Source organism: Danio aesculapii, chromosome 19 (assembly GCF_903798145.1).
Source record: "Danio aesculapii chromosome 19, fDanAes4.1, whole genome shotgun sequence".
NCBI classification, from domain to species: Eukaryota; Metazoa; Chordata; class Actinopteri; order Cypriniformes; family Danionidae; genus Danio; species Danio aesculapii.
The window spans coordinates 14,783,075-14,809,462 of record NC_079453.1 but is presented as its reverse complement, the minus strand read 5'-3'; the positions used below and the strand labels follow the sequence as shown (position 1 = coordinate 14,809,462).

Here is a 26,388-nt window from a genome sequence, read left to right as displayed (position 1 = left end):
GCATGTTTGGAGAAGGTTAGAAGAGTTACATTGATGCCATGATCCAGATTGTAGTGAAGTTGGGGCCTTCAGAGGCCAGCAAGTGAGACCTACACAAGTAAAGCTCACTTCCCTGATCTCGAGGCACACTAGAGACACTAGGGGCTGGTGTCCTTATTTGTCTGCCTGTCTCCCAGGAATTGGCAGTTTGAAATGCACTCAGTTTTTTTTTTTTTACTACAGTAGAACCGTTGGGGTTATGGTTCAGTGACCTGAAATGGAGTGAGGTTTAGGGGGTTGAGAGTAGAAGGGAACGGTTGGGGAGGTCTGCAAGTAAAATGTATTCTTATGATCTGAAGAGGCACACTAGACCGAGACTAGAGACTGCAGCCTTGTTAGTGTATCTGGCTCTGGGTAACAAACAATCCCACACACTATCAATGCTTGCTATAAGAATGTTTTATTATACATGACATTTCGGTCCCATAACCTTCAACTGATCTGATCAAGGTCATGGGACCAAAAAGTCAGATATAACAAAATATTCATACAATATTCATGCAAGTATTGATAGTGTGTGGAATTGTTCCCCTTTTGCACGTTTTCACATAGTGATATTTTTATTTATTTATTTTCTTTTCCCCATTCACTTGCGTTGCTACGGGTTTGCTGAGTTTACTTTGACTAATGACACTTTTTACTGAGTGTATCTGCCTAAAGGCAATTGGCAGTTTGGAACGCACTCAGGCCCTGTCCACACAAACACAGGTATTTTTGAAATGCAGCTTTTTCTATGGGCTTTGGTCATCACGCAAATGCCAAATCAGGTGACTAAAAGCCAAACTTTTTGAACCAGAGTTTTTGGCTTGTCTGCACAGTCAATTACTTTTTGAGACATCACATTGTATTCTGAGATCTCCATCAACATGTTTAAGGCTCCTGATTGGTCAATGTGACTTTACGGTGAGGAGTATATCACCACCTGTTGCTTTGGCATGCTCTTGACAGTGCTTCATAGAGCGTTTTTGTGTTTCACTAGCTATTCTTCCATCCAAAAAATGCAAATTAAGGCATAAAAGACATGCAAATAAAGCCGCATTCTTATCCAACGAGTCACTTCCGGATTAACTGCTGCCAAATATCAACAGTAAAACAGAATTTGCTGTGGTAGGAGAAGCTGCGTGAATCTTTTCATTATTTTATAAATGAGTTGCCCCTTAAAAGACGATGCAGACACGCAATGAACGAGTGGTGGCGTTTGAAGGTGTGAGACGCAAAGCACCGACGCTTTTGACAATTCTGGAGGTCATTAATAATATAATAACACCAATACTAAAATGGTTAAATCGTTTTAGGATGACCAAAACAACATTTCAGATGTTTTACAATGTGCTCAGTCTGCTGGTTTGTCTATTCACACATTTTTATCATCACATGATCTCTTATAACAAAAATCCCATTGCTTTTTTTCACTCGGTAAAAGAGTTTCCACCATAATTTATGCGCATCTTTTCTTATTGAATAAAAACTTTATGCTACTCAGTTATGTGCATAGTTTTTATGCTCATTTTCAAAATGTATGCGCATCTTGCCATTTCCATCGTGTTTTTTTTAATTTTTTTTTTTATGCGCACATCCAAAAAAAACAAACAAATAAAATAAAAATAGGTGAATGGACACGTAGGTACTATGGACATTTTTTTCTAAAGGTCCAGAGGCAAACTAGCAAATGATGACTGCGTTCGTTCGACTGGGTTCACCTCTCAAGTGATTTCTGGCTGCTTGTATAAATAGTTGAATCCAGAGTAGGTTGAGTAGATTCAGAAGGCTTGCATTTACAGGCAAAGTGTACAGATTAAAGTTCATTCATTCATTTTCTATTGGCTTAGTCCCTTTATTAATCTGGGGCTGCCACAGCGGAATGCACCGCCAACTTATCCAGCACATGTTTTACACAGCGTATGCCCTTTCAGCTGCAAACCATGAGAAACACACACACACACACACACACACACACACACACACACACACACACGAACTACAGACAACTTAGCCTACCCAATTCACCCATAGCGCATGTTTGGACTGTGGGGGAAACCGATGCACCTGGAGGAAACCCACGAGAACGTGCAAACTCCACACAGAAATGCCAACTGACCCAGCTGAGGCTCGAACCAGCGACTTTCTTGCTGTGAGGTGACCGCACTACCCACAGCACCACTGTGCCGCCTTACAGAATAAAGCGTACTACATTAAACACTTGTAATTTGGATGTTTTATTTTTTTCTCTGTAGTGTCTTGGCTTAAAGTAATTTGCTGGTTATGTAATAGTGAGTTTCTAAGTGTACAGCTTGATTATGTGATGTGGCTGATGGTGCTACACCAAGGAATCCTTTTCCCTTAACGCTTCACTTTGCAATGACCTCACTAATTGTGCTCTCTTTCAGCCCCTTGGCTGTCCCACTGCGGGTATCTCCCTGTCTATCTCACCACTTCTCCTGATGGTTTCATGTCTGTGCAGTGGTGCATTCGCGCACACATATGCATGCACACACACACACACACACACACACACACACACACACACACACACACACACACACACACACACACTCACACTCCAGGGAGCAGCAGGCAAATCTAATTCTGTTATATAACCAGTAACTACACCACAACATAGTCTAAAGTGGGTCTCTCTGTCTGCTTGAGTAAGGTTTCTGACATCATGTCGACATGGGAAGCTGAAGGCCCAAAACAGGCTTTTCACGATATCGAAATCCCTCTTAAGGGACTGACTCAAATAGAGGATGATGCACTGGTTCGGGACCCTATTGCACTGCCTGGATGTGTGTGCTAGCTGTCAGGGTAATTAAAGGTTCAGCTGGCCTGCCTTTGAGACTCAACTGTGGTGTGTAGGGAGGCTGCCATGGTTATGTAGCTTGAAAAACAGCAACCGTTTACACCTGCTCCATAACAACAGTAATTGCTCCTAATGGTGTTCATTGTGTTGTCCATTGGAGCTCATTTTAGGATCTCCCTAATACACCAGGGGAGAGGCTGAAATAGCATTTGCTTTGAAAATTGTTTTAGAAATGCAATAATGATTCGTATTGTGAATGATTCATTTGTGTATAGGTTTCATTTAGTTTTTTTTTTTTTTAAACATTTTTAAAGCAAAATTTCATAACTTGATCTCACACCTCTTTGTGGTGAGGGGTTCTACAATGAGTAAAATTGGTATGAAATAAAATAAACACTTATTTCAAAATGCATTGCATGTGTATTATGAACTATTTATTAATGCATAACTTTTTAATTTGAATTTACCAGTAAGTATCTAATACTTTATGGAATGCAGGATTTAGTTTTATTAATAAGTCATTCAAACCATATCCCTCCATGATTAACTGTTTAAATTGTAAGCATGACACTCAAACGTAAATGTATTCAAGAAACCCAAGGGGTAGTACCAGATCCTGTTACTTTTATTTAAGTTATTACATCTATGTTGGTCACAATTCTGATCTTTCTGAACTTTAAGAACATATTCAGACCTTGCTTACAGATCTACATCCATATTCAAAGAGATATGCCTACATATCAAAATCAAATCAACACAAAAGTAGTTTGAACTGTTATTCACTAATGTGTCTCACAATAAAGAAGAACAATCTTTCACCAAACCCATTCTGTCAAGTCTGCATAAACAATGCATTTTAATGCTTGTATTTAAATCTGCCTTCATTTTTTGAAGCCACGTCTATATCTTTGAATCAAAGATTCCATACCAATTATTCATTTTCATTAGTGTGTGCATTTTCGTATGCATATGTTGCACATATGCTACTTTCGAATGCATGTCACAATATGAAGGATATGTTCAGGGATCGTAAAAAATTGAAGTGCCTACAATAACAGATTGGTAAGTAGAACTCTTCGACATATTTTAAATTGTATTCCATTGACTACATCAACTTTTTTTTAATTGATCATAAGTGCTAACTGTCTCAGCTTTTTTTTTCTTCCATGAAGAGCTTTGATATAGCAATTTTTTTTAACAAATAGATCATTAAAGAATGTGAAATTCATCCAATCCGACCTCAACTTCTGCACGTATGTTATATGTACACTATAAACAATGCAAGGTTTCACAAAATTAATTCATGGTGTCCCAACACAAATTAAGTTAACTTAACACTTTTAACAAAATTGTGTATTGTATTGAAAATATAAGTTGTCCCAATGACATCTCAAGACTTGAGTTGTTTCAGCTTATTTTAAACAAGTAGTTTAAATGAGCAAAAAAATAAAAATTGAGTGTAGCAGAAATTCTTCCAGCAGCCTGTGAGGGCCATGTGAAGAGGCTGTCCATTAACTTTTTGATATTTATTATAATAAAGGTGTCAAATGAATGTTTTAATTGTCTAGTTTTCATTTCATTTGAATTGTGAATTAAGTGTCAAAATCATGCAATCATGTGCAGTAGATGGACAATGCCTAAGATTTTAATTTATAATAATAAAAAAGAAAAACTTTTGAAGCGTCAACAAAACATTTTCCTATCATTAACTGAATTAAGTCAATTAAGTCAATAGCTTATGTCAATTTTTGCATATTATCTTATAGTTTAGACCTGTGATGCGGTTCACGGTATAACCATTCAAATAATATATATATATATTTTTTTACCTGATTACCACACTCAAGTTTGGTTGGCACATTTGCAGTAATAACTTTGAGCAGTCACTAGACTATGTGATGGCATTCAAATGCAAATAGTTTTTTTCAATATAACTTGAATAAATCAAAATTCACGTAAATACAAATAAACTTTTTCCCCCAGAATTATGATTGACCAATTTCATCTAATAAACCATCAGGTGATTGATTATAAGTGGATCTATGTAAAATTGTTCAAGTAGACAGAAATATTAGTCACCAGCCTGTGGGACAAAGATAAAATGGCAAAGAAAATGTATATAAAACATTACAATAAACACTACTTTCATTTAAATGCACGTATCTTGTTACCAGTGTTGGTCAACTCGTGTTTAGAAATTTACCAAGATAAACTGACAAATGATTATATTCTACAAAATCCACACATTTCTTTGTTTTGTTTTTAAAAACCGCTCTGAAAAGTGACTTTGGTTAATTAAAGCTCAAGGAGCATTTTTGCACTGCCACTTTCCTTTTATATTTCATGACCCACTTCAGGTCTTAAAACCTACACTGTAAAAAATAAATACTGGCTTCCATACAATTGATTTGTGTTGGAACAACAAGGTTAGTTTCATTTATTAGTTTTTACAAATTTAAGTGGATTGAACAAGATAGAACCAATTAAGTTGTCCCCCCAAAAACCTCAAGAAAGGGTTTCTTTTAGCTTATTTTAAATAAGTATAGTTTGAACAAACACCAAAAGTAATTTTTGAGCATACTGTAAAGTATTTGAAAGCATGCAGTGTGCGGGACAGTTGTGCTGCACCGCCACTGACAGCTCAGTGAAGGGGGCGTGGCGCGGGCCGCTCAATGGTCTCGTGCGGGAAAGCGTGGCGCGCGGCGCTTGCGCTCACCGAAGCAGCGTGTCCTGCGCGAGATTGCAGTTCTGCTTGTGCCAGCCGCTGGACGACAGCAAAGACGTACCAGCATCCGACAGACCTGCCTCTCTGGACCTAAATGCTACAAGGCATTCGGGAGTCCGGCTCTTCGTGGAATAATAGATGGAGAGGGAACGGCCACGCTGTCAGGTAAACGTCTTTCTGACATCTCTTTCATTGTGTACACTGATCTGTCCTGCAGGGTACAGTACATCCGAACAACACAAATCTGCCCCATGCGGTGTGTAAATATTATTAGAAAAAATAATAACAATGCGCAAGATCTTTTATTGTGAGTTTAGAGTGATATATAAATTTGTGTTGCTATTGTATCCCAGCGTTTTTACAATAAAGGGCTCATTAGGGTGCATCACTCTAGGTGCCAAGGCACAGGGTGGGTATATGTTGCATTGTCAGTGGTGTAAAAGAGGTCACTAAATATATTCAGCAAGACTACAGTTATGTTTACCAACTGGCCTCTTTTCATAGCAATATTAACACGCAATCTCTTTTTTGTGATCGAGAGTAAATGTTAATATACTGTAACTGAATTGTAATGACATCATCGTTCTTTTCCTACCGTTTATGATTTCAAGTGCAGCTTATAGCGTCATCAGGAAATCCAGACTCTTTGGGAAGCATTAAAAATATAATGGATGATGTACGCACGTTATTGCGGATGCATTTTAGAACTAATGCGCCTCTAGTCGACGTTTATTTGCCGTTTAAACAGTGGACTGACGAGTGTTGTAGGCGCACAGAATTCCCGGCATTGTCCAGAGCGCGATGAAATCATCAATAATGTTACATAATCGCCGAATGCGGGACTGGGTTAAACGGGGGTCATTGCGAACCTGTCAATCCTGGAAAGATGCAAAATGTCAGCTCGTAATGACGATTAGTCAATCAAGCAAGCAGTCCATCGCTGCGTTTGTTCATCGCCTTTGTTACATCGGCAGCGCGGTAGTCCAGCAGCATGCGCGTCTTTATTACATTAGAGAGCAACGGTGCTTCTGCTCTTCCTTATTGCGTTAAAAAGCTAACAATACTGTACAAAACAAAAAGTGGGCGACTAAACTAATCTCCAATAAAAGCGTCGAAGCGAAATGAGCGTTCACATTCTGATACTTTGTCTCTATATGCGAACAGGATGATCTTTGTGACATGAACGCTGCGTTTTAGTGTAATGCTAATGGTTCAGCTTTTAAATCCATGAGGTCTGTCTAGTTATTTCTGAACGGAACGTTCTGTGTGAACGCCCCCTAAAACGCCATACGCGTCGCCGATATGAGGGAGCGTTGTAATTTGTCGCGTCGCTCGCGCGCGGATGATGTGACTCTGTAGCCTATAGCTCGTGTGATTTATGTTAATGTGGCCTAATTATAGTTCACATTTTTTGTCATTTCCAGAGATATTCTGTCTGAATAAGCCAAAGGCGCATTATAAAATGATAAAAATATAAGCAAATGAGAGATTGTTGAAAAATGAAATGTAAAACAGATATTATCATTGAGAAATCTAGACGTCTGGGCTGTCAAAATAGAGATCATTTCAGGACAAACACACAGCAGTTCTGATACTGTACAGGTTTTGACCTATTTTTGTATTACGTACTATTAGCTGACTTTTCAATCCTGTTTTCTACACATCCAACAGGCCTACATAACTACATTTGTAAAGACTGTCTGGCACTACAAAATGTTTTACGTTCTTGTGTTTAGGGGTGTTTATATATTCAGAGGCATACTCTAATAAAAAAAAATCGTATAATCTGATTTTAAATGACATGTTCTCAATCATCAAAATGTCTTATGGCTAATGCGTGTGGAGCTGCAGAGAAAAATGCATGCATTGATGACTCATGACAGCTGTGATTGGCTGTTGACACACACACACACACGCGCACACACACACACACACACACACACACAAAACAGTCCCATACTATTCACTAGTAGTTAAAGGGCACCAATGATGAAAAACTTCTTTTGGAAGCTGTTTAGACGGAACTGTGTGTAGGTATGGTGTGTCCACAGTCATATTGAAGTAATATAAACACAATAAGTCATTTTTTAAATTTCCTGATGTTAAAATAGGATCCAAATTCATCCCATTTTGAGGCCCACCACAACGTGATGTAGGAGTGTGGTTTCCCCGCTCACTGATTTTGATCGTATTTGATTGATTAAAAGATCTGTTGAGCTCGCTGTGATCATCAATCATCATCAAATGTGATCAAGAATGAGTTTTACAAGTTTAAACATTTTTAAAACAGTATGTGTTTGTAATGAATTACATCGATTTACCGTCTTTACTTTGTCACCACAGCTGCATGTCAGAACAATTAGAAAAGAAGACGCTTCAATCCTGGTTTGTGGATGTTTATTTATCAGGTTTATTTTGTACATTAAAATTAAAGATATCCATTCAGCAGTGGATATTTATGTGTATGCTGTCACATTTGTCGGTCAAAAACAGTGCAAAGTTAAATGCATGCGCTGTGTGTTTGCTGTGTGTGTGTGTGTGAACTTTGTAACGCACACAAACTTGAATTAACTCCACAACAAATTCATCAAATAATCATTGGGAAAGTTCTTACTGTAGTATTTCTCACAAACATTACGCGAGATCAGCTTTCGCCATGTCTGTCACTGTGCTGTTTATCTGACGCAGCCAAGGTGGAGATTGAGGCACATTCTGACAGGCATGTGGGAACGGTGGGCGAGGTGGATGTTGAGGCACACTATGACAGGCATGTGGGAATGGTGGGCAGAGAAAACTAGCGTTAAAGGTGCAGGCAACAAAAACAGCTACATTGTGTTTAGAGCAGAAAATCCAGTATTCATAAAGGTATAATAAATAATGGGTGTTTTGAGCTGAAACTTTACATACGCATTCCTGAGACACAAAAGATGTATCTTAGGTTTTGAAAAAGGGGTAAAATAGGTGCCCTTTAAATGTAAATGTGACTAGACCATGTGAAGAAATACCATATACCATGTCAGAATGTCACAAATTGTTAAAGATATACTTCCAGATCAATTTAATTGTTGCACTATTTATTTCAAATTTACTTAAAGAGTTTTCATAACTGAATTTCTTAAGTTTAGTAAACATTAATTCTACATATAAAGGTGTCAAATAAATTAGGAAAGGATAGTTAACCCCAAATTTAATAACTGAACATTTACTCAATGTACTCAAGCCTATTTAAGTCAAGCCCAAAAGAAGATATTTTTAAGAAATCGTTGATATCAAATGGATCAAATTTCCAGCTTTTTTCAAAATATCTTCATTGTTTGTGTTTAATAGAAGAAAGTCAGAGAGGGTTGAAACAAGTAAACGAATTATCTATTTTAGTACATTTAACATCGTTTAACATTTAAATTTGACATGATAAAGCCAGTTCGATATTTTGTTTAGATGTTTTGCATCAGAGAGTCTGATGGTGTATCTATAATCATCTGCTATATTTGGAGAGACTACATTTGATTTTGAACATATTTAATCACCAATAGAAAAGTGTGCTCTATATATGATAATATAAATGTGAGTAGTATGAATAGAATTCGGACATTTAACATCTTCCATGTTATCATTATCACATGGGTTATCTGCATCAGTTGTGTCACCTCCAAACATAAATTCTCTCCCATTGCCTCATGGGACAGTAAAGTGTACTTTGGATATACACACTTAAGAATCTAGCAGAAAGTAGTGGGTCATCCACATACTTTTGACTTTTGTTTTTTAAATACTTTTACTTTGGATTATTGTTTTCTATGAATGCAATTTTTTGCAGCCGATTAGAATTTTTCACTCGATTGAATGGGCAATATCAGTGGTTATCAGATAGATATGGGCTAGTAGGGGCCTTCTGCGCCTATTAGTAGGCTCAAAAGGCTGTTATAATCCATTCACAAGGTATCAGCAATAGATCACATACGATTGCGGCCAGAAGTTAAGGATAATTATATATATTATTTATTAAATTTCCGATCAATTGTATTTTATTAACGTTCACCCCTCCCCCAACTCTAAACCAAACCATCACAGTAATGTAAAAACAGATTTTGATCTCGAGTCTTCTCTATTAGTATAGCTGATTAACCACGAGAGTTATTTATATTATTTATTAAATTTCCGATCAATTGTATTTTATTAACGTCTACCCCTACCCCAACCCTAAACCCAACCATCACAGTAATGTAAAAACAGATCTGGAGTCTTCTCTATTAGTTTAGCTCATTAACCACAAGAATTATTTATATTATTTATAAAATTTCCAATTAAATGTATTTTATTAATGTCCACCCCTACCCCAACCCTAAACCCAACTGTCACTCTGTAAAAACAGATCTGGATCTGATTTTTGGATGCTCACCAACTATGAAAGCTCAACCTTCATCTTAATAGGATGAAGCTCATTTGCATTTAAAGACAAACATGCTAAATGGGCAATTGTATCCTAGTTTGTAAATGATCTGTTGGATATTTTAAGTGGAAATTTCACATTCTGGGGACAAGTAAGGCTTGCATTACATCTTGTAAAAAAGGGCATATTAGGTCTTCTTTAAAGTATGTTTCTGTCCCAAGTACTCTTTAAAAATACGCCACTGTAATAAAAAGATACTCCAGTTCTGTCATCATTTACTCCCTCTCATTCCAAACCAAGATTGTTTCAAAAGTTATACAGCTTTGTAATGATTCGAAAGTGAGTAGCAGTGGTGGAAAGTTACCAATTTCAAAAACTCAAATTACTGTAACTGAGTAGTTTTTTCTCAGGAATTGTAATTTATTAAGTCGTTTTAAAAATGTGTACTTTTATTTTCACTTGAGAACATTTTTAGTGCTGTATCTGTACTTTTACTCCACTAGTTTCCTTCAAACTGCAGTCACTACTTTATTATTTCTTGTCTATGGTGATTGGCTGAGTAGAAAAATCAGTCCTGTTCAATCAAATGGCACAGTAAATCTCATCACTCTGAGCTACCTAAAGACATGGGTGCTTTATAAATGCAGCACACTGTTCGGGAAGCATTAAAAGTGTCTGAGAAGATGTTTACATGCATAAAGAGACTGTATAGACTACAGTACATGTCACTGATGAGAAGATGACAGATTCTCTATGATGACTAAAATCGCCAAATGACCTTGCTCCCTGTCAAGACCTTGCTCCCTGTTGGACTCTACAGGCTTACACACACAAACAAACACAGCTACAGATAGACAATCACCACCTAGCCCCTCATCCCACACCTTCGTTTGCTTTCACCCACTGGAGGGGGTAGGCGGGTCTGTGACCAGCGCCCCCTGGCTGCAGGACCAGAAGGCTGCCCGCCCTCATCGGACTATATCCACATCCCCTGTTCCCATCCCCTGTTGCGATGTCATGTCTTGTCTGTTCATGTGCTTGACTGCTGGGGATTTTTTTCTCCCTGTTCTCACCCTGCCCTAATTCAAGAGCAAGGCGAGAGGGAGTTTTTTTGTCTCCCTCTCCTGAAATGTACCTTACTTCCTTTTTCTAAATGCTACCTCCTGTGACCTGTCTTCCCCTGAAAATTGTGATGTTTGTGTATCGTCGGGGGTTGGGGGGTGGGGGTTTCTGTTTCACTATACAAAAGTGTATGTGACAAATAAAGGCCTGATTTGATTTGATTTGATTTAAACAATAACTAAATGCAATACAGAATGCTACGTTTTCACACAAATTGCATGTAAATCTTTCACAGCGTAATACTCACTACTCACTATTGAGTACTTTTGAAAGGGCTACTTTTTACTCATACTTTGAGTAATATTTACAGCAGATACTTTTACTCTACTTGCACTACATTTTTGGCATGTAATGTTACTTTTACTTGAGTATGATTTTTCAGTACTCTTTCCCCCACTGGTGAGTAGATGATGACATCATTTTCATGTTAGTCTACACAGCTCTTAAACAAAAATTGCATGTTTAAGACAAATTATTGGCCTTTCTTGCTACAGATAAGTCGTTTTGCCCTTAAATTAGGAATTCATGTGTCACATGAATAATTAAAGCACATAATAATTAATAGTGGAAATAATTACAATCATTAATGCACCATCCAATCAATTCTCAATATTAATCAAACCCAGTTCACCCAATTTAGCTACTAGCCAATTTGCTGTGATGGAATCAGTTCTTCCCTGCAGGGCCCACAAAGGCACATCTCCTTGTGTATCTGATGGCCTGGCATGCTGAGATACTGATAAGACAGTCTTTTCATGGACAAGTGGAATTTTTGCAGGTTGCTCTATGTTGGACAGGCCATACCTTCTAAAGGAATCTCCCCAGTGGCTCCCAGGAAAGCCTGTACCCATATTTATCTCTCACTGCTTTTTCTGAGAGACATCCCAAGAGCGCAAAGGTGCAATGTTGCTCAAGAACAACCGGGATCTTGCCTCACACAGCCTACTTTCTGTCTGCATAATACTACTTTTTTTGTGCAGTTGGCCTGCAGTCCTTAGCACCTGCAGTTTGCCATCCAAGTCATGCCCGAAGAGTATAAATGACTGGTAAACTTTAAATGTGCAACAGAGTCCAACGTTAAAGTAACAGAGGACGATGTGGAAATAAAGCCGCCTTCGAAATGACAGTCCTAAATTGTGTGTAAAGCGAACAATATCTTGTTATGTAACCAAATATGAAGATCCTTCTTACATCGCTCAAAGGCTACCTCAAATAATCCCAAGTATTCCCTTAAACTCAAACCTGATGCTTAACTGTCCTTCCCGTAACTCTCGTAACTCAGCTCTACTCTTTGCTAAATGTGTTCTGCCAGCGTAAGATTTAGCTCACAGTGCCTTTTCTCTTTGAGGTTATTTAAGACAATCCCTCTGTAATCATACTTAAAGTTTCAGCCGTTATAGTCCTGAGGAATAAAGCCTCGATTGTGAAACTGATAGGCCCAGAGCCCAAATGGCACTCTGAAGGTGTGTCATCAGAGCCAATACGGAGTTTGATTTCTTGATACCTGATACAGGCACAGTTCAGAGGGAATTAAACCCATTCTATCCAGACAAGAGCCAAGCAAGGGCCAAATCTGCTTTAGTGCTTGAGCTGTTCGATAAGTGTATGAGTGTGATGACAACATGACTCATATTTGGTGATGCGCACCTCACTGAAGCTCTGGCTTTGTTTCGAGTTTAGAACTTGAGGAGATTACAGTAAATCCAAGGTAAATCCAAGTTGGCCAAATATGTCGAATTTAGGTTACCATGGCCCCAAAATGTCAGCAGTTAAAGGGATAGTTCACCCATAACTGAATATTTTTTTCATCACTTACTCACCCTTTACTTGTCACAAACCCATCTGAGTCCGTTTTTTCAGTTGAACACACAATGAAAATATGTTCTGAAATATCTCAAAAACAGTTAATTGTATTTCCTATTATGGAAATGAATGGTTTCCAATTTCTAGATTTCTTCAAATATGAAGTTTTATTAGTTTTGAAGAAATTGATGTTTCCCCATTCAAAGACATAAGAGCTTGCATTTGAATGCCTAAGAGGCATTTTAAAAATGGCCACAGAGTAAAATGACTTGCCTTAAAGGGACTTTGACATCGCAGCCACTGTTTTCTGTCAAATGTTGCAAATTTTACAGTTAATTTTATATACCAACATACAGTATTTGGAATTTAAACAACATTTTTGTACCAACATATGCATAAAACAGGAGGTGGAAGCAGAGAGTCAAATCATGTCTAAGTTGAAGACACTATTTGGTGCCTTCAATGCATATCTTGCAGCCAACATGCTGTAGGCCTAATCCCCAATGGCACACTTCATGTGCACTTGCAATCTCGCAGACTTACAATGGCTGCCACATGCACATGTTCATTAATTCTATGAGACCGTAGGGTGTCCCATTTATCATTTCAGCTTTCATTTGGATGTTCATGAGGGCCCCTTTGAGAATGCCAATCACCTGTAATGCTTTGTGTCCACTTCTGCCAAGCATACACTGAAGTGAGCTCTCAGAAGTCTTCTACCTGACTGTCAACATGGCATTATGTCATGGATTTGCAAACTTAAAGGAAGACAGATTGATACTAAGATACTTCATTGCCTTCATCAAGTATCTAAGTTCTAATCCCAAATGGCACTCAACTCTTGTGGTTTTCCTCTGAGTTCCCAGAATGATCTGAAAAGGACCACAAGCACTAAAGCTGCGATTCGGGTGCAGTTTATAAGTATATATTTTAGGATTCTGTACTTGATGTTTCCAAAGGTCTGCCATTGCTGAATGAATACTCTCAAATTCCCCTAAATGTAAATGTCTGGAATTTCTGGTTTATTGCTGCAAAGAAACTGTTGGTACAGAGATAGAAACCCTCTTATGACCTTTCTGTTATGCACTGGTCATATCCCCTATTTGAAATACTGCACTTAGAACTGTCATCAGCACAGACCAACCATGCTAAATCTAACATTTTGACAGTGTGGAAGAACTTTATATGTGATATCAAGAAAATCTTGGCCGCTTAATCCACGTCTGATATAAAGGACCCTATCATACACATGGCACAGATAAGGCGTAGGATGTGTATGGCGCGATTTGTTGCTACTTTCAGACTAGCGCAACCCTAATTTTTACGTTTTGCACCACGTTGTTTAAATAGCAAATCCATTTGTGCCACTTTGTGGACTCATGGGTGTGATGGTCTAAAATAGAGGTGTGTTAAGGCGCATCGTTGGCGCATTGCTATTTTGAAGAACTGAAATAGACCGTGCCATTGACCATCTAAAAGCAGGTCTAAAGTCCAGTGCAGAGCACGTTAGAACCTATTTTGGTTCAAACGCTTTCCACATTGCATAATAAATACAGCAATATCTTTAAATATTTAAAAAATTAAAGGATTAAAATGTTACAAAAAATATTATTTTCTACATAAATATAAAAACCACTGCCTCCATGCCTCAGGTTTAGATTTGTCCACCTGTCGGGTTTTGTAGACGTCTGCATCACCATATGGGGCAAAAGAATAGGACGTGTTTTTGGATGTTGCTGGAAATTAGAACTAAATTTAGAAAAAGTTTTTAAACAAATCTTTGCGCTTAACAAACAAAGTTAAATATAATTATTGTCTTCAGTGGAGTGTGTAAAACATCGTTTTCTTATCCACAAAAGTAAAGGAGTAAAGTAAAGAGTAAAAGTAAAGTAATGAGAAAGTTAAAAGGCCAAATGGAGGAGGCTTGTTCTTTATCCTCGCGCTGCAGATGGTCTGTTTAACTGTTTTTTCGCTAGTAAAGTATTCAGTTTTTTTCACTTACAAAGTCCGCCATGTATATAGCAAAGCAAATGCGCCATGGCACGACGCAACTGACTGAAAGGGAATGGGAGATGAAACTCTGATTGGCTTAATGCATGCTATGCAGAGAGCACCGGCTGCTGACTGCCAGGAGCTCAGACTTGCGCGTATGCTGCAGCGCATGCCTGTGTGTGTGTGGTCACGTGATGTTTGTTCTCAGCAGTATAGTGTGGAAGGAGGGCTTTTCAGAAATTCTAGTGTGGACGTGGATCGTTTTCTTTGTAAAATGCCATTTTAAAACTAAGACCTATTCGTGTAAATGAGGCCTAAGAGTGTTTTTTCGTGAACGGGTTTGCGACGGGGACGGGGCGGAGGATCGCCATGCTGGCTCAGCATCGTGATGTCTATCGGCCATCGCCGATGGACGATGGCATCGTCTATCGGCCCAAGCCTAGTGGCTAGCAAACACCTTTCATCCTAGAGTTACCATAATTCTAATATAGTGATAATTTAGACTAATCAAATAAGATTGTACTGAATTACATTGTGTCACCTCGTATTTACATTCAAAGCTTCTATTGAGATTTTACAATTAAGCTTTGATCTTCTGTTGTCAAATTCTAAAGCGGAAAGCGGGAGAGCAGAGTTTTGTCACAGCAGTGAAAGCTTTGTTAAAGACATTCATTCATTTTCTTTTCGGCCAACTAATCCATCAATGGGAAACATCCATACACACTCATTCACACACATATACTGAGAACAATTTAGCTTAACCTATTCAACTATACCACATGTTTTTGGACTTGTGGGGGAAACCGGAGCACCCAGAGGAAACCCACACGAACATGGGGAGAACATGCAAACTCCACACAGAAATGCCAACTGACCCAGCCGGGGCTTGAACCAGCGACCTTCTTGCTGTGAGGTGATTGTGCTACCCACTGCACCACCATGGTGTTAAAGACATGTTTGAAGTAAAATTTTGTTTTTGCTACCAGAAAGTTATGTTTTTGTTAGCAGAAAGTTGCTAGACAACAATAGCATGCATTATTAAAACAAAAGTAAGTGTACTATAGTTATTAGATCTATTTTAACAAAATTGTAACAAATTTTAAAAATGGTCAAAATAACTTCCTTGGTAGTTCCAGTGTTAAATTAATCTTGACCTTCTTTGAATATGAATATCTATGGTTGAAGCCAAATATTAGTAAAATTAAGAACACACTGCTACAGAGTAGACTTTGGAGTTGACATTGTAATTGAATATGACACGTATGTCTAATAATCTTTATTAGCTTCAAAGTATATTTTTAAACAGTGTTAAAATAAAGTACATAATGTAATGTGACTTATGTGTAAATGAAAAAAACTATTGCAACAATATTCACATCACTATGATCACATGCTTTTTTAAACTACTTTCATACATCTTGTGTGTTTATGTTAGTATGTTTTAGTACTTTTTTGTCATTCAAAGTGTCTCTTCACCTTTTAATTATTAACGATTGACTAATTATTAATCCAGTCCAGTCTTAGAAATGTCTACCTAAAAATATGCTTCCTTCCTCCAACGTCTTGCTTATTGCTGCATTTTTGTGGTAAGTGCCTTTTCTTTCTAAATGAGTAAAGCAAGATGAATGAAGAGGGCTTGAGGACCTCATTCAAACTGCCCTGGGCTTTACCCATACTCAAGTGGGATGACTTGTGCTCCTTGTCTTCCTCTTGTGATCAGGGATGAGTGGTTTATTATGCATGTTGTGTCCTTGGCCTGCCTGTTTGCCCCTGTCCACGGTGCTGAACCACATCCTGTTTGGAACCCGGAGCAATGCTGACAAGTGTACAGAGGGCTTGACCGGACAATATGTAATCATCAGGCCTTCATGTTTATCCTTAATTTTCCTCTGTCTTCCTCTCTGCTCTGGACAGAACAGGAATGAGAAAAGAAAATCACTCCCATTGTTGTTAGACTCATTTTCCTCATTGTATTATGGTTGCTCAAATGCTTAATAAATTAAAAAATCAAACTTATATACTTCATGCTTGTTAGATTTACAATAGTGTGCTATTTCTAGTATAAAAAGTTGTTAAAACAATTGAAGTATTCAGCACTGTACTTATCCAAACATATCAAGCCCCTATTACATGCCCTAATCACTCTATCCATCTATCGCTTGTGCTATGAATGCTATAGATTTCATAGCAGGAGGGATTTGGAAGTGTGCCACAGGCTGTCTCTTGATTCGGTGTGGGTGAAATGAGAGAACATATGTCTGGTCCCTCTCCGCATGACATCACCTCGCTATCAGAACCGATCTGTTTGCCTGGGCTGCTCTCATGGGGTGGAACCAAAGTCCCTTTCATAATAAAACCTTCTCCTCTCTCGCAATTTTCTGTGCACTCAAGGACAGTCAAGATTTAATTTAGCTATTTTTCATGGAAAAGGTTTCTCTTGATGTTAAATTAACAACTTTGTTGGAAAAACTGTTCATTTACATGGCCAATTTATAATTTTTTTAGTAAGGTTAAGAAACCTACACTATGGTGTGCATATGCAATTCATTGCAGTTTCCACCTGAAATGAAGGCTAGTGGCAGTAAACACATTTTAACTGAATTATTTTTCAGACAAATAGAGAGGTGCAGGATTGATGTCAGAACCTGGCAGAATAATTCTCTGTTGGTTCCCTTAATATTTTCTTAACACTAAAACTACTGAGGCTGTCATATTGACACTTTTTACTCATCCAAACACTTTTTTGAGTCACTTTCTTCTGTTGAACACAAAAGAAGAGATTATGAAGAAAGCTGAAACCTAGTAGGCAAAACAAATACTATGGTAAATGTATAGTAAATGATTGGAGGTCTCCAACATTTTTCAAAATATCTTATTTTGTTTTAACAGAAGAAAGAAACTATAAATGTTTGAAACAAGTAAAGGTTGAGTAAATCTTTCCATTTTTTTGGGGTGAACTTCCCCTTTAATAACTTTGTTAAAACCGATATAATCAAAGAGGAATCTGACTTTTTCTAAATGTGTGTGTGTGTATTTAATTCTAAAATTGTTATTTTATTAAAGAGCCCCTATTATGGGTTTTTGAAAATGACCTTCCAGGCAGTGTGTAATCCATGCTGTAAGTTTTAAATCTGAAAATACACATTTTATAATAAAAGATTCAACTCAGAGTTGTTTAAATGATTCGTCCAGATCTTTTGCCTGTTTGTATCAAAGTTGATATGAAACAATATCAAATATGAAGTGCCGGATCCGGTAAAACGTGACTGAAGATAAGTGAACGTTCTGGTGATTAATGCAATAATCTACCCTGCAACAGGTGATTCGTTGGCCATTTGTTAAAGGAAGGATCAGAAAAGGCTATTGATGTATGGGACTTTGTCAGAGCTTGACAGGAACTTTTACAGTACACAGTTTATGGATCAGTTCTTTCCTCCATTTCACAAGTGTAAGTAATTGTGATTAAATTCGTTGCCTCCATGTTTTCTCTAACTTGCAAAATATGTATTTAATTGTGTTTTGTTACTTGTAATTGCTCCACTTGGCTTGTACTGTATCTGGTTTACTCTTTATACTCACATATTGCGTCTAAAGCCACGTTGAAAACATGGCGCGTGACAATTTCTTTATGGATTTAAATGCGTTTGTAAGCTCACAATCCTCTGCCATGTGTCATTGCTATGGCCACCATCAGCTGTTCCTATACACGTGTGGCAGTCAAATTTCAAAATAGTTCAGCTTTTGCCACTGTGTGAATTAATATTGAATGTGTGTCACTGTTTGTACTTATGGTTAAGAATAGAGCAATATGCTGGTGTTAAACTGCATTGCTTTAATGCACTCCTGCATTGGGCTCACACATACACTCTGCAGTCTGACTACTTCAATAATTTGATGGTGAGAATTTCTCTCTGTGTTTTACTGAACACAGTCCACCAATCGCAACAGACTGGGTCATCGAACCAATCAGAACCTCATGCAAATGAGTTTGGTATCAAATGAATCACAGAACAAATCATATGGGAGTCATTGAGATAATTAGGTAAAATAAATGCATATCAAAAGACAACGAAATTATTTTTTTTGACCTTGCATGCATATCAGCCTGTTGTTGGAGACCCCTAAAATCAAAATATGACCTTTTTTAATGCATAATTAATGCTCTTTAAAATGACAAAGCACAAAACAGGTCTGAGCATTACCATGCTGTTTCAGTAACATTTACTCAGACTATATTTCCTACAACCCATTGTACTGATTACAGTCTGTTCTTTGCTACCTGAACTATTTGAGCCACACACTCATTTACTGCAAATAAGATGTATCATGCAGCTTACTTTTTAGAGCGTTTTCCCTTTTTCCATGATTCCCTGATTCCATGTCTGATTTTGTTATCTCAGACTGCTTTTTGTATTTGTGGTTGTGTGCTGTCTGCCTTGACCCTCATCTGTTTATTGGACTACTTCTGTGGATTTTCCTGAACATTGTTTCTTTGCTGGTGTTTTGACCCTGCCTGTTTTGACTATACTTTTTATTATTCAACCATTTCGATCCTCACCTTCGCTGTCAAGCTCAAAATGTTAAAGATAGGCTATGTAAACACTGCAGCTATGTTTTCCACAGACCTAATTTCATGCACTGTAATGATGGAAACAGCAATTATTACTCATTACTGAAAAAAAAAATGTTCTACTGGAAAGACCAGGGAGACAAATATGATATTGAATTACATTTATTTGATGAGTATCATTTGACAAAAGGTATGATTTAACAAAACATAGGATTTCTTTGGCGGAGGCCCCATCTGTAGCTTGAATCGAAAGTTCGTAGATCCAGTTATGGCTGCCGAGGACAAAAGAAAGGGCGGAGCTTACCCCCCTGGACAGGGCCAACCTGGTGGTCATGGTGAGGATGGTGGGTGAACGTCCGCATCAGTATCTGAATAAATGGACAGCTTATATATTCTTTGAGGCTCGTTGGTTATTGGTTGGAACTGATTGTGATGAGTGACATGGCATTATGTCTTCCTGGTAGAACTAGCGCTACAAGCTACATTTCCATTAGTAATGCCATTTATATATTCCAGTTCCAATAGTTCCATTAAACTAATTTGAACTTTGATTGTGGCCCTTGTACAAGTTAGTCAACAGTGTGCTCTGCTACTGTTGCACTTTGATCGGTGACACAACAAACTGACCTTTGCATGGCACAAGCCATTGAAATGAATGGGCTTCAAAGTGCCACACAGTTATGGCTGGAGAGAGAGTGAAACCAGTGCACTAAACATTGCTTGGCAGTGCAGCACAGCATAGACTTTTTTCCGGCTCATATTTTTGACAGTTTTTCTCTTTCTGACAAAAACTGAAAATGACACATGCCATTGGCAGGCATTTGGTGCACCCCAGTAATATTACTTTCTTACTCCAAGGGCCATTTATATCGAAGTTGATATTTAGCCGCACCATGCTGGTGTTTAGCAACATCTAATTTTTATGAGGTAGATCATTAGCTTAACGCTCAACCCCCAACCTGGAGGACCAGGACATATACACATACACTACGGACAATTTAACTCACCCAATTCAGATATAGTGCATGTTTTTGGATTGAGGAAACTCAGAATATGCATACTCCACACAGAAATGCCAACTGACAGCTAGGGCTCTAACCAGTGACCTTCTTGCTGTTAGCCGACAGCGCTACCCACCGCGCCAATCTGCCGCCCATAATTATAATAATAATAATTATTATTATTTAAGTAATTAAGGGACAAGGGTACTAGATAGAAGTGCTGGTGTTAGAGGATCAAGTGTTGATGAAAAACATAAAAAAGCTGTTCTAAATTACAAATTCTAAATTGGGTAGGTCATTTCACCAGTAGAGAACAGTGAAGGTAAAAGTCGTTGAGGGCACATAAGTCGGTGATGTTTGTTGGCTAATATCAGTATCTTGAATTTGACAGAAGTGTCACACGGTCTCTTTTTGCTTATTAAAGACCATTTTTTTAGCTGTCCCATGGATCAGTTGCAGATGTTTGAAATTTAATGGAAGGCTTGTCAAGAGGGGTATGGAACAATCAATGAGATTAGAATGGCACATTCTCCATCCATATTTAAATCAATTTTAAAAATGCATGTATTCAATATGGCTCATTAATACCGTACTCATTGTATAGGCTTGATAGTTTTTTTTTTTGTTTTTTTTTTTCGCTTGGTTATTATTTCAGTTGTTTTATGATTTTATCTCAGTATGTTGTTTGTTTTTGTGTACAGCACTTTGGTCATTCTTTGGCTGTTTTTATAAATAATCCAGCCTGGACAGAAGAAGAGTTGTGTAGCATGCTCCTAATGTTGTACATGGCAGATCTGCTGGACTGGGTTGTTCTAGCAGTGTGGTGTGAAGGTCAGCCGACCATTAGTTGCAACTGGCAAGGTTACATCATCTAGCACTTTGAGGTTTATAGCAAATACAAATCCACTACCTTCAATTTAGGAATTGTTGCTTTAAATAACCCATACAGGATCACCAAACATAATAATGTAAAATTGATAATGTTGATTAATAAAGACATCAATTTTTTCCACAAATATATGTTATGACAAAAAAAACTGATGGTGAATGGTAACCAAATTGCTGTGTTATGTAAAACAATCAGCATAACAAAAATTGTCAGCAGGTTCACTTTTTATCTGGATTGGTTAAAACCTAACATACAGTACAATCAAAGCAGCTCGCTGGACATTTCTTTCTCAAAATAATGCAAAAACATGTAACAGAAATAAGCAGAATTGCAGAAATATCACCACATGCACTGATTGAACCAGCTTTTTTGATTAGCATGTTTCAGGTTGGGCCTATATGACAGAAAGCTTTGCATCCTGTTTAACATTAGCTGAGTGATAATGCATCCTGCCTGCCTCACACCATTAGCATTGATCCATTCAACGCTCCATCTGATGCAACATGTTCACTTTCAAATCACTACCATGTGGTGGTTAACTAATGCATTAACAACTTATATAAATCCCTGTGCTGTCCAAATGTGTAGGTGTTTATTATTATTATTATTATTTTGTGTATGTTCATTATTTTATTATTACTAGTTACTAACTGCTTTTTATGGGCTCGTATAAGATTCCTATGGTATGATAACCTTGGATAAAAAAATCATGGTTTCACGCAGTGTTGCCTACTATATTCAATGAAAAGTTGCTAAGCTCTGCTCGAAAAGTCACCAAATGTTGCAGTTTCTGTTTGTTTAACAGCCTATGGTTAGTAAAGGGGTAATTATATTTGCACTACGCTTTACATATGCATGTCAATTTAATTACATTTATTGTTGTTTGAATACAGTATATCAGTATAGCTGTGTAGTAAATTTGCAGCAATCTCTCAGACATAATACACTTCAGAAACTGTCACTAAAATCTCTGTTATTATGAGCAAGAAAGGAATAAATGGACAAATTGAATTGTTAAATTTAAGTGAAAGGAGAGGCAGATTGGTTTGACTGTTTAAGGGAAATACCTCAGACTTGCGGTGCTTAATCATTTCCCGTTGGTATGCAGAGGGGTAATCTGCTCTTGGTCTGCAGGTGTGAGAGACGGCTGTGTGGTACTAGGCGGCCCTTGGGTGCACTGAGGCAGGGCAGGGGCTTATGGCATTACCTGCAGCTCATTGAGAAGAGTAAGAATGGTACAGTATGGACATATGACAATATATAAAAAATCTTTCTTTAACACCACAAAGTCACAAGATTTGTCACTAGTTGGTTTTTTGAAAATTTGTCACTAGGGAGTTCTGAAAAGTTGCTAAATATAGCAACAAAGTTGCTAAGTTGGCAACACTGGTTTCACAATATTGTGATTACTACTCTAAAATATATTCTTTTTTAAATTTCTGGGTAAAAAACAAAAACTTTTTCCCCCTTGAACACAATACATTTTATTTTGAGAAAATTTTTAAATATGTTGGAGCAGTAAACATGTCAGGCTAAAATATTCAAATGAATCATTGACTCCTGCTGTCTTCATTAGTTTCAAAAACATCATTTCATTTGTTTCAAGCCACAGGCAATAGACATTTTTCTCCCTTATTTTGTTGACAAAATTAACACTGCTGTACTAGATGTGTACGCAGGTCTTATGCAATATGTGAAGCAATAAGTGTCACAGTTAAGGACTTTTTGTCATATTTCTTTTACTTCTTGTTTTTATAGTTTATATCTGTTTACTCTTTGTTTCCATGGTTGAGTATGATTTGCAGCTGACCTTTGATTATTTATACTACATTTTGTTCAGTTTGTTGCCAGTTATTTGCTGTGCTTATTTTTGTACCATATTTACTTCTGCTGTTCTGCGAAGCCCTGTGTTTCTCAATATTGTGTTTATTATTAAAAGACAGTTTTGGGACTCCTGTGCTCATGCTCATGTGCTTTATACAGTAGATACAATAATTATGATAAGCTACTAATCCAAAAGCTTGTCCAATTATTTTAAATAATATCACATATTCAATTAAACCCTCCTGGGGTGTTTTTGACCCCTTCAAATGATGTTTACTAAAATAAAAAATAATTAAGCTCTGCACCATCTACTGTTAAAACATTTATTTGTTTACTTTTTTTTCCAAAAGATGGGCAAAGACGTCACATTAAACCAGGTCAAATCATCCATGTTACATAGAGTAAAAAAACAAAACATTATTTCTCCAAAACGTCTACAGATATGGCATAAAAACATATAAGAATGACATTTACTTAAAAAACAAACAAACAAACAAAGAAACATTGTTTTGTTACAAAATGTATTTTCTAGAGACCCGAAAAACCATAAATGAACTACACAAATTTTGAAAAATTTGAAAGACATTTTAGGATAATTTTTTTTTTCTCAATACATTTCACAAATTAAATTTTATTTTGGTAAATAACAGTTGTGCAGTTATTCTTAAAATATGTTGAGATTTCATTGAAACAGAACACGGGCTTATTGGATATACATTATTCAGCCTACATTTTTCTGAAACCGCAAAAAAAAATGTTGGACTGCAGAACTATTGTTTGTGTTTAGGTAGGGGTTTAGGTTAGTGGTTAACTAAGTGATCTGTACCACAAGCCCTGCCTTCTAGAACAACAAAACGTACACTAAGAGACATATTTCAGATTACTAAAAATGTAGACAGCGCTCTCTAGTGGGTTTGTCATCTGAAACGTTAAACAAAATGTACAAAAATGTAGGCTGAGGCACATATTCCCTATGAGCCTGGGCTGGTCATATGAAGATACTTTTGAATGTTTACAAAGCAATTCGATATGCATATATAGTTTTACATTTGAAAAAATATGCATGTTTACAATGTATAATACAATGTTTCAATGTTACAATGTTTCTAATATGCCACAACATTGTAGAGTCTATTGTTGTTAAAACAACAAAAACAAAAAAAATGGACTAGGTGAGGATCTTTAGTTTGACTTTTTGAATGTATTAAATCAATATCACAAGTTTCAAATTGTCAGCTTTGAGCATTGCAATATGGTGGATGGCATGTAGCGACCTATAGAAACAGCCATCTATGTGTTTAATCTGACTATTTTTAATTTTATTACATTTAGAATAATTTTCATTTGGATTTTGATAATTTTTTAAATACATTCCATTCTTTGTTCCTATAAACATGCAGTGAATCAAACATCACATTATGCGTCACATTAAATTGTAATTTCACAAACTGAGGTTTGTGAAGAACAGTGTTGCCAGATATAGTTGGCTTTTTCCTGCCCAAAAGTTGTCCAAAACCCACCCAAACGCACAAAAAAATGCCCAAAATATTATATAAATATTTTATTTAATTTTAATGTATTTAAATCAAAATGAACCTAGTTACTTTAACTGTTATATACTTTTTAAACCATACAGCAATGAACACCAGCAGTCACAGAACCACTACATAACCGGATCATATCAAAACACTGCCCCCCTCTCACCCACACACTGCACTTATGTAGATTACACTACCTATTAGAGTATGTTTTACTTTTGAAATGGGGTATAAATTAGTCCCATTTTGTGTTAATTTTTTTTAACATAATTAGGTGCTGCTTGCCAATCAGACAACACTTCTATGTTTGTTCTTGCTGTTAATTGTGGAAAAAAAATGATCGATAAAACTATCATGATAAACCGTTGTGGTTATAACTACAGGTGCTGCTTGGAGACAGATTTTGATACAACTTTCCTTCACCTTCTCTTGCTGGTAGGTGCCACGTGGTTTGCACTATGCACTGGTCACTACTAACTGAATAGAGTAGGAGCACACAGTTATGTATTGTTAAATAAGTTGCATATAGAATGTACGTTTCAAAACTGGCCAAATTCAAAACTGCCCTATGCCAGTTTTTACCCACACAGTCAAATTTAAAACTGCCCTATTGGTGGGAAACCTCCCAATCTGGCAACACTGTGAAGAAATCGCATGGAGTTTGTGGGTGAAACTTAATACTTTTTAGGGAAATAATATAGGATTAAGTGAAATAAAATATTCTTGAAACCTTAAAATATATATATTTGTTTGTTTAAATGTTATGTGACCACCAGATAACCATGAACATACTAACTTATTAAAACATGTGAAATTTCATACAATTAAAATGTCGGGTGATCACCAGAATGGGGAAGTCCCAGAGTAAAGTCAGAAAATATGATACACCAGTGTTTTGAAATATGGAAATACGTTTACTTTACGCTGTTTTCATCTGTTTTAATATTATTTGTTTTATTTCATTTATACTTGTCTCTTTTATTCATGTTTATGTAAAACACTTTGAATTGCCACTGTGTATGAAATGTGCTATATAAATAAACTTACCTTGCCTAATAGTTTGGAAAGAGTTTGAGCCTACATGAGCAAACATTAACAAGCATGAAAATGATATTACTCTGTTGGAGATGTGAAATAACCGAATCCATAATTAGTAAGTGATAGTATGATGTGGATATGAGGAGTTCAGATGTAAAAACCTCTAAGTGCCATCTGAATTTTTTGTTTAAAATGAACAACTAGATATTAAAGTTTGAGGACAAACTTTATGGTGGCTTGAAAAGCCGAGTCTGAATTAGCATGTTACTAGCATGAATTAGCAAGTAACTAGCATGATTCTAACATAAATTAGCATGTAACTAGCATGATTCTAGCATGAATTAGCATGTTACTAGCATGTTTCTAGCATGAATTAGCATGATTCTAGCATGAATTAGCATGTTACTAGCATGTTTCTAGCATGAGTTAGCATGTTACTAGCATGTTTCTAGCATGAATTAGCATGTTACTAGCATGATTCTAGCATGAATTAGCATGTTACTAGCATGTTTCTAGCATGAATTAGCATGTTACTAGCATGTTATTAGCATGATTCTAGCATGAATTAACATGTTTCTAGCATGAATTAGCATGTTATTAGCATGATTCTAGCATGAATTAGCATGTTACTAGCATGATTCTAGCATGAATTACCAT

The 26,388-nt window shown here is 36.9% G+C and overlaps 1 protein-coding gene across 1 annotated transcript in view; it reads left to right on the top strand.

Annotated features, from left to right (window-relative positions):
* The first annotated feature begins 5,575 nt into the window (after nucleotides 1–5,575).
* Nucleotides 5,576–26,388, top strand: part of hivep3a (HIVEP zinc finger 3a) — an 80,440-nt gene continuing 59,627 nt past the window's right edge. Inside the window, exon 1 of the mRNA XM_056480344.1 lies at nucleotides 5,576–5,729. The gene's annotated coding sequence lies outside the window, so the exon portion shown is untranslated. The remainder of the gene's footprint in view (nucleotides 5,730–26,388) is intronic.